This window comes from Nicotiana tabacum, chromosome 6 (genome assembly GCF_000715075.1).
Source record: "Nicotiana tabacum cultivar K326 chromosome 6, ASM71507v2, whole genome shotgun sequence".
Classification (NCBI taxonomy): domain Eukaryota; kingdom Viridiplantae; phylum Streptophyta; class Magnoliopsida; order Solanales; family Solanaceae; genus Nicotiana; species Nicotiana tabacum.
In genome coordinates, this window is record NC_134085.1 from 148,204,065 (window position 1) to 148,213,760 (window position 9,696).

At 31.6% G+C, this 9,696-nt stretch overlaps 1 long non-coding RNA gene across 1 annotated transcript; it reads left to right on the forward strand.

The window, feature by feature from the left end:
• The first annotated feature begins 449 nt into the window (after positions 1–449).
• On the forward strand, positions 450–8,555 carry LOC107805056 (uncharacterized). The gene is made up of 4 exons (XR_012710804.1): positions 450–690; positions 5,479–5,581; positions 6,729–6,782; positions 8,278–8,555. It is a non-coding gene; the product is annotated as an uncharacterized LOC107805056 (long non-coding RNA).
• The last annotated feature ends 1,141 nt before the right edge of the window (positions 8,556–9,696 follow it).

The window sequence follows — 9,696 nt, forward strand, 5'->3', positions numbered from 1 at the left end:
AAATTAGGAAAAAAAAAAAGTGCTTTTGAAAAAAAAAACACTTTTTTGTCTTGAGAAGCTTGGCCAAACAGGCTATAAACCTTACTAGACCATCAATTACGCCTCATTCCATTTTTGGCGATTTTCAGCTCTTCAACCATGGCAGAGATTTGTCCACTCTATATTCGTACAAGGATTCTTACTCTCTCTCTCTTCTCGAAGCAGGTCTTGTTTTCTTCCCCTAAGTGATAATCTGGTACACCTTAATCCTTTTAAGCCAAAGTGAATCTCTCCATTTCGATTACTTTCTGAAGCAAATCACGTGAAGGCCTCAAACGTTCGGATTCGAACGACTCTTTAGGCCATAAATTCAAAATCAAATCAAGAATTCCCGCTCAAGAGCAAATCCTATATTTTTCACTATAAATACTTGCATATCGGACCACTTCTGGACACCCTTGAGCCGCCTATACTAGTGACTAAGACCCACGAACCATCCACCTTTTGAACACTACTACTTTGCCACTTTCATCACTGATATAGTCTCTAAAATGCTAAAATTATCTCTTACAGAATTTTTCTGTCTCGGTGAACTTTAGTCGTGACAGAGATTTTCAAACTCATTCCGAACGAGGTTCGAATCTTATCATAACAAGAGAGTAGATTCGAGGCCAACATCATCCCGGTTCACTGCTCCCAACAAAGTCAAGTGTTCGTTCTTTTCCTCTTTTCTATTCTGTCGATTCTTCACATTGATCATGATTTGTTGTCCGTTTTATTTGAGTGCTATTAGTTCCAATTTATTTTCCACCCTTTAGATACCAAGTTCTTAGGTAAAGAAAGGATATCCTGTTTAATCAATATATCATAAGGATCATGACTTCAGTTTGAATCTACTACTTTTATTAAGCAATTGTTAATATGACATAAGAATTGTTTTTTCTATTAAAGTGCTATTATGTCTGTTCTTTTCTTTTTCTGCTTTTAAATGATTAAAAAAAAAGAGACTTTATGTTTTAGAGAGCATGCCTATAGGAAAATCACTACAAAAAAATTGTTAAATTGTGGCGGTTAATTTATGGGAGTTATAAGAAACTCCCACTATACATTTGTTTTGTGGCGTTTGCGTCAACCCCTACAAAATAATTCTTTTGTGGCGGTTTATTTGTGGGGGTTGTAAAAGACCTCCACTATTTTCAAATTATGGTGTTTGTTCTAACTTTCACAAAATTATTCATATTATGACAATTTTATTGTGAAAGTTTCTGATAACCTCCAGAAATACAAATTTAATTGTCTGCAATATTTTGCCATTCGATACAAATTGGAGGCCACTAACTCATGCAATATTTAGTCAAATATTTTTACCATCTTTTGAAAATCTAATCAAATTGCACATTTTAGTTAAATTTCTACAAATTGATGCAATTTATGCCAATTTTTAACCCTTGTCATTTTTTGTCTTTTCCCCAACATTCTACCCCTACAAAAAGTAGACACAAAAACAGAGGTTTTCCATTATCTCCATATATTAGTTATTAGTTTTTCTTTTATTGTCTTCAGATATTTTTTTTTTGTATATTCATCTTTAGCTAATGAAGGATTGAAATACCCCGATAAATAATTTAGCCACAAGTAAAAAAATTCAATAAAGGCTATATAGAAAAAATTTAACAAACTAGATAGAGAACGAGAATTTTTTATTCACTTATAAATTCTTGAATATCTCTACATCGAAGTACCTCTCCACCTTAGAAACCATGTAGCTACACCCCTTTTACACAAATAACCGTTCATATTCTTTGTTTACTTTTTTTTTAGCCATATACATAGATTATACATTGATTATACACATATAATATACAAAATATCCATACATTATACCTCCACCAGCGATTTTTAGTTTAAATAATTGGTGAGCGACTATTTGGGTTAATTCTTTATTTATAATACTACAAATCAAACTTGACTAGAATTTAGAAAATTTACTCCTACATGGATTCGATTGTGAATCCTAATTAGATAGAATTAAATAGAGTAACAAATACCAAATCCCAGAGAGCTTAGGAATACTAATTAATCTCGGTTTAGTTTCCAACAGTCTTCCTTAAACCAAAATCTTCAAACTTGAGCATGCCACGAGTAACATCAAACCTTGTAGAAGTCAAATACTTTAGGCTCTCATTAATTTTCTAAAATATGTTGCATCAACAAAATCAGAAGCGCAATCCTTAGTCAATTTCATCTTCTCTTCAAAATTGATCATAATTGATTTGGCTTTACCTATGATACGTCCTTTCAAAATATCAATAACATATTTTTCTTTTACTATGAAATCATCTACTTCTCCATTTGCCTTGTGGTTGGCCTTGTACGCCCATTCAATTCCAATTAGCCGTCCTATAGGTTTTAGAGTAATGTCATCAATAAACATTTCATCATACTCCTTGAAACATGCAATCTCGAATAATGGCACAAAATTTATTCCATTTTCGATATCTGTAATCATGAGTTATTGTGGTTCTGGATCCCAAGCTAGTTCTGCCTCAATCTTGAGCAGATCACCGGAAACTTTCTCTTGGTGTATCATTATACTTCTTTATTACTAGGCCCATCTTGACTATCAAGTAATTTTTCTTGTAAAACACCATCCTCTTTCAGTGGTGCACCACTTGCAACTAAATCATCTATTTTAACTTTTCCTTCGATTCTTGCTCCTCTATTTTTTAATTCTAACCTTCTTGATTTATTTTCACAAAATTTGTTGCCTTTTTTGTAGGTTGATCATTGATCTCCTTCAGTAGCAATACCTCCTCCACTATTTTATATCTCTGTTGATTAAGGGACATCTAATATGTCACGAAATCACATTCTAAATCATCAAGTCTTATGGTGCTAAGTGTAACAACCCGATCGGTCGTTTTGAGCTCTAGCACGTCGTTTGGTAGTTTGAGGTTATGAGTAGTTTCACTTCAGGTATTATGACTTGTACGCATGGTCAGAATTGAATTTCGGGAAGTTCAGAGTGGATTTGGAAAGAAAATTCTCATTTCGGAAGCTTTAAGTTGAAAGAATTATGTAAGGGTTGATTTATAAGTAAACGACCTCAGAATCGGGATTTAAAGGTTCTAACAGGTTTGTATGATGATTTTAGACTTGGGCATATGTCCGGATCGGATTTTGGATGACCCGGAACGTTTCGGCGCCTATTGTGGAAGTTGGCATTTTGGAAGAATTCCATAAATTTGGGTTGAAGTGCATTTCAACGCTATCGATGTCCGATTGGGATTCCGAATCTGTAAATATCTCTGTATGGTGATTCTGGTATTGGGAGCGCGATCGGAAGTGGATTTGGAGGCCCGTAGGTCATTTTGGGGTCATTTGGCTTAAGTTAGAAATTTGAAGGTTTTTGGAGAAATTTGACCGGAAGTGGACTTTTTGATATTGGGGTCGGATTCTGATTCCGGAAGTTGGAGTAGGTCCGTAATGTCAAATATGACTTGTGTGCAAAATTTAAGATCAATCGGACGTGATTTGATAGGTTTCGACATCGAGTGAAGAAATTCGAAGTTCTAAATGGAGTGTGATTCGTGATTTTAGCATTGTTTGATGTGATTTGAGGCCTCAAGCAGGTCCATATTATGGTTTGGGATTGGCTGGTATGATTGGTCGGGGTCCCAGGGACCTCGGATGGATTCTAGGTGGTAATATACGACATTGTCCAGGCCTCGTTTAATTACTTTGCATGCAAGATTTGTTAGATACATGCAGTTTGACCTTGATGGCAAGATAATATCGCACTCACAATCCAATTGTCTTTTTTTTCCAATTGCATAGTTGTGTTACTCATCAATGTTGTGCCTTCTAGAGTTTTCAAATTCTTCGTTAATAATGGACCATAATCCAACAATATTTAAAAAATTCTTTATCTGTTAATACCAAGTTTCAAAATTATTTTTACCATCAAACACAAAAATATGAGACAACCAAGTGATAGAATATCCATATATTTTTAGGATCTTATACCTGCTTTGACAGATCTCACATAGACTCCGATACCAATTTAAAGGATTGAAATACCCCAAAAAATAATTTAAGCACAAGCAAAAAATTCAACAAAGGCTATACGGAAGAAATTTATCAAACTAGAGACCAAACATGGTAGGAGGCTTTTTTATTTATTTATAAACTCTTGAATCTATCTACATCGATGCTATCTCTCCACCTAAAAAATTATGTAGCTACACCCCTATTTATAATACTAAAAACCAAATTTGACTGGAATTTAGAAAACCTATTCCTACATGATTCCAACTGTGAATCCTAATTAGACAGAATTAAATAAACTACTCCATCCGTTTCAATTTATGTGAACTTATTTGACTGGGCACAAAGTTTAAGAAAAAATGAAGACTTTTGAAATTTGTGGTCATAAACAAGTCAGAAAGAGGCCCAGGATACTTGTGTAGTTATAAAAGCTTCACATTAAGGGTAGAATTGTAAGTTTAAGCTAAATTGTTACCAAATTTAGAAAGTGGTCATTCTTTTTTGATAGACCAAAAAGGAAATTGGTTCACATATACTGGAACAGAGTGAGTAACAAATAGCATAGACAATTTAGGAATACTAATTAATCTTAGTTTAATTTTCAACTTCTAAAAACTCAAAGACTTTTTTTCCTCTCTTTATTTGTCACTTCTCAATATTAAGATATTGATTTTATTGTGGATGAACTTTTTTCACAATTTTTAAGAATATGATACCAGTAGCTAAATAGTAGAATAAAAAAAAATATTGTTAAACCTTTTTATAACAGCCTCATATGTCCATATTTTTTGGCCTATATTAACGATTAGTTGTTATACACCTATATTAACATTTAAAATTTAGATCTTATTTGGTTGTTATAAACAAAATTACCCAAAAAATAGGTTTTTCAATTTTTTATATTTAAAAGTTAAAAAATATATTTAGATTTAACATCTCAAAAGATATTCATATTTCATTAATTGAAATTTTAAATAATTAGTACGATATCAATACATCCGTAACTAGTTGTTACATTTATTTTATCTAGGGATTTTAGCAATTTTATTATGTTCAAAAATATTATTTTTATTGTTGGAAAAATACTTAATTTTTTCAAAAACTTATTTGTTACCTTAAATTTCCCTTTTTTTTGCTCGAAAAGTAAACGCGGTAAGTTCTCCCTCCTTTTCCAAAATATTTCCCCAATCTTTCCCTCTTTTAATTCCATTATTATGCCTCTAGCCCTAGGTTTTTCCTTTTCAACACTTCGGCTGAACTGCTTCTTCTCTAGTGCATTGCTTCCCTTCAGATGCGCTCTCTCGCAATTTTCTGTCCATATTAGTTACATTTTGTAAGTATTATTCTTCTTCTCAATTTATGGCTCCTGCTATGATTTTTGAATCACAGATTATGTCTTTTGCGTTGCTCCATTGTTTCAATTTAAGTAATTTTTTATTAAGGTATTTTCAGGCTAGGAATACGATTTATTGGTATTGCATTGTATCTTGGGAATTTCTGAAGTGAAGTATTCATTTGGGTGAATCAACTTCAGAATGTCACTGCTCGTCTAAAGGTAATTTTTTTTCTTTTTTTCTTTTCCTCTTAATTTCATTTATTTTCTTTATCTCAGTAGCAGTAGAATTTGGGTTTTCAGTTGTAGTTATTGCTTGAACCAGTAATGAAACCCTTATGGACAATCTAGCTTGAAACTTATTCTCTTTTTTAAAGAGTGTTGATATTCGAGGAAAGACCATTAAATGTTTTGCTTCAGGCTATAGACTACTCAGTGTTGTAATAAGAAGCTCCTTTATTTAAGGTAAAGCTTTTCCAGATTCCAATTAGAATTTAGTTTTGTTGTGTGATGTTGAAATTGATTGACCCATAAATTAATATAATATGGGAGACATGAGCGGCTCAAGTATATGCAGAGCCTAAGACCAAAGTTTAATATGAGGCCTATTTTTTTAAAAGAAAGTTATAGCATACGTTTTTACTTGAAGTATATTCTTCTAACTTTTTGAGATACAATGTTGTTAATAATATTTTTTTATAATTGATTTTCTATAATTGTCTTTATTCAATTGATAATATAACCAGCTCATTTAATCTTTCTTGAGATATTGTAAATATTAGATAATATTTTATAGAGCAATAGAAGTATAGAATTATTAGAAGCTTAAAAGTATTGTTGAACAGTGGAGCTAATGATATCTTGTAGAAAGAAAGTGAGTAATGAAATATTGGAGAAAACAAGTGAGTAAGAATATTAAAAAGAAAGAAAGAAAATATATAGGGGTTTCTGAAATATAAAGATATTGGAGAAAAGAAAGATTGACTTGGACATATTAAGAAAGAGAGAGTGAATTTTTTTATACATTATCTAATGAAGGAGTAAAAGTGAAACATTGAGAAAACTATTCATCTATCATTTTGAGTATGTCAAACTATTACTTTATTTACATATCTAAAGAGCTCTATTTCCTCTTATATTAAAAACTCTAATTTTGTATTAAAAGTACTAAATATCCTTTTTTAAATACCTATAAGCCTATTCGTCTTAAAAAATGCCCCCATGCATATCTTTTACTTGCTATGGTGACAAATTTTTCCTTCTCTAGCTCATACTTTAGTAGTTTAGTTTTTCACTTTCCTTAAAAAATGAATTACTGCAAATAAAAACTTCCTCTAGTAATATGTCTTGCATCATATCATTATTGCAGATGTGCACGTTTCTAAGATTACTGGACATGGTGTAACTTCAAACCCGCTATCAGGTAAGTTGACTCATTTTGTTGTAAAAACTAGTTTATGTACGTCTTGCATAAGTTTTTGAGCATATTTTATATATGCCTTCAAATTTGAATAATTCTAGCATACAAAGATCATTAGGCAGGTAAATTATTTGTATGCTATTGATGTTTTATTTATTTGGAAAAAAGAAAATATACTCCAACTTTCTATATAATTATTCGAGATTGAGGGTGAAGAACATGAGCCTTACATCGAAGTATTTCAAGCATAAATATGGGGTACTATGTAGATGATGTTTTCAATTAAGGATGAAGTATTTTTAGTAAACCTAAAGCTAAGAGATTTGTATGATACAAAAGAAGTTATGGAAGATGAAGGTTATGAGAATGAGCCATACTAAGAGTTGGGATATAACTAGCTACAGACCATCTAATTGATGATGTAGTCGAGGCAAATACTGCTACTTATTTAGCAACAAATGCATATAAATCCGAATAAATTTTTTATTTAATATGGTATTTTATTTAAAGGTAACAATATTGCATCTTTAAGTAGTGCTTATTTATTTCGTTTATAGGTATGTTTAGAGATGATATTCATATTTGGTTTAAAGCTATGTTCAGAAATGGTATTCACATTTGATTCACCTTATTTTTTATATCTTGCATTCGTATGTGTTCCCATAAGTGGATCTCTTACTGTGGAGTAATTCTAGGGACAAAAACTTTGATGAAGTCAACTTGATTGAATGCTAATCTATGCATATTTTGGTTTAACTGATTGATATATTGTTATGATGGCATTGAGTGGTAAGTTATGCTTGTTAACTCATCTTCTAAATCTTTTCACATCTTTTCCTCAGGTTACATTAAGTAACTAAGAGTAATTTGTTATATATTCTTTTGTAGTTTTTACTGATAATACAGATACTAGTAGAATTCATGCCTTAGAAAAAGTTTTGCGCGTTTTAATTTGTTGCTTCTTTTGTTTGAAGTTGGATCCAACAGATTTTAACATGCTTGGTTTGTTTAACTAACTACTCCTATCAGACCACTCCTATTTTATTCAGTTCATTTCTTCTGCTTCAATTTCCTAGTGTTATTAGCCTTCAGTTTTGATGCAAGTTTGTTAATCATAAGTTTGTTAATCATTAGGATAGATTACGGCTTATAATTTATTTGTTTGATTCTAAAAGTTAGAAAGCTTATAGTGGTTAACTTATGATTTATTAGTTACATTATGATTTTCGTGAATATATGGCAAGAATTTATGCTATCAAGTAAATAGTTTGTGGATGTAAGTGTTGTGATGATATCCAAGGAAATAGCTTTGTACTTTAGCTCTTATTCATGTTGAGTATCTAACAACTTCAGTTCAATGCTATTGTTGGATCAAGTAACAGATTTATTTGTAAGAAGAATCAGACCTTTCGTTTATTTATATACCCAGATCTTCCTTTTAGCTTGTTGGCAAAATTTTATTTCTTTATAAGTTTTTGATCAAAATTCTCTGTTTCAGCATGTGATGTGTCGAGTGAGCCTACTTTATTCGGTGGATGTGAGAATATGATCAGGTGACAACAATACAAATCGCCAAGAAAATACTTAGCACATCTGCATATTTACTTATTAGGGGCAACTGTAGAATGTATAATGTTTAAATTATCAAATATGTGTTTTTATAACTTTAGTGTGATATGAATTTGAATGTGTTGATGTTTGTTACTATAGATATTCTTAATGGAATTGGATTTATGTTGTATGAGTTATTGAGTTTATTTTTTGAATCCTTGAATTAAAATTTTCCACTATTGTGGCAGTTATAAGCTGCCAATGATTATTTTTTTTAAAAGATTGAGATCAAATTGTGGGGGTTTATAACCCTCTTACATTATTTTTTTTAAAAACACAGAGATCATATTTTGGGTGTTACAAACCGTCGCCAATTGCCTTTAAAAACCGTCACAAATTAAAAATTTATATTGTGGCGGTCGTCGTGGAGGTTTTACAAAATTGCCACAGAAATGCCCGTGGCAAAGATAAATGTGGCGTTTTTTGAAACCGCCACAATTCATTTTGTAGGGGTCAAAAACCGCCACAAAACTTAAAAATACCCCACAAAATGAGCCTTTTCTTGTAGTGAATCTACCTGTCTGCTCGTTTGATAGATAAACAGTCCATGTTTGAACATTTTAAAAGTTTTTGACATCAACAATATGGAATCATATGAAGTAACTTAAGTACGAATAGAAAAATTGTACTGTACATATTTATTCGTTAGACATACTTTTAGAACTTAATCATATGCGAAGAATGCCGTAAGATTTCGGACTTGCTTAACATTTGCGCTCACTGTTATTATGTAAATGTTTACATAACTAAGGATTTGATGCAACTTCATCAAAAACTAGGATTTGATGCAACTTTCTTATTTTTCTTACTGTAAAAGATAATAGAATATTTTCCAATTCATCTATATTACTTTTCTTTGTATGACATGGACCATGGAGCCACAAAGAGTCTCGACGCAGCTGCCATATGGAATCCACATGCCCTTACTCTTCAGCTTTTGCATCATCTGGACAACAGATTATGGAATATAAAATCTTCTGTTGGATGGCTTTCGATCATTTCACTGTTGCTTAGCTATGTTGCTTTTCCGATATTGTGACTAACAACATTGTTTTGTTTTGTGGCATCTTTGTTTTGATCCTGGGTTTGTTATGACTAACTCTTTTAGCTATTTAAAATCTTTACTCTAGCTAATAATGAAGATACCTTTTACGTAGAATATGACATAGGTATGAACATTTTTATTTTCATTAAGAAGTGAGGGTAATAGACCAATTTACTTTTGTGGTAGTATTTGAACAACTAAGCTCGCTATTTACCCAAGTCAAAACCTGGTTTTCTTTCTTAAGTTTTGGATACATTGGGA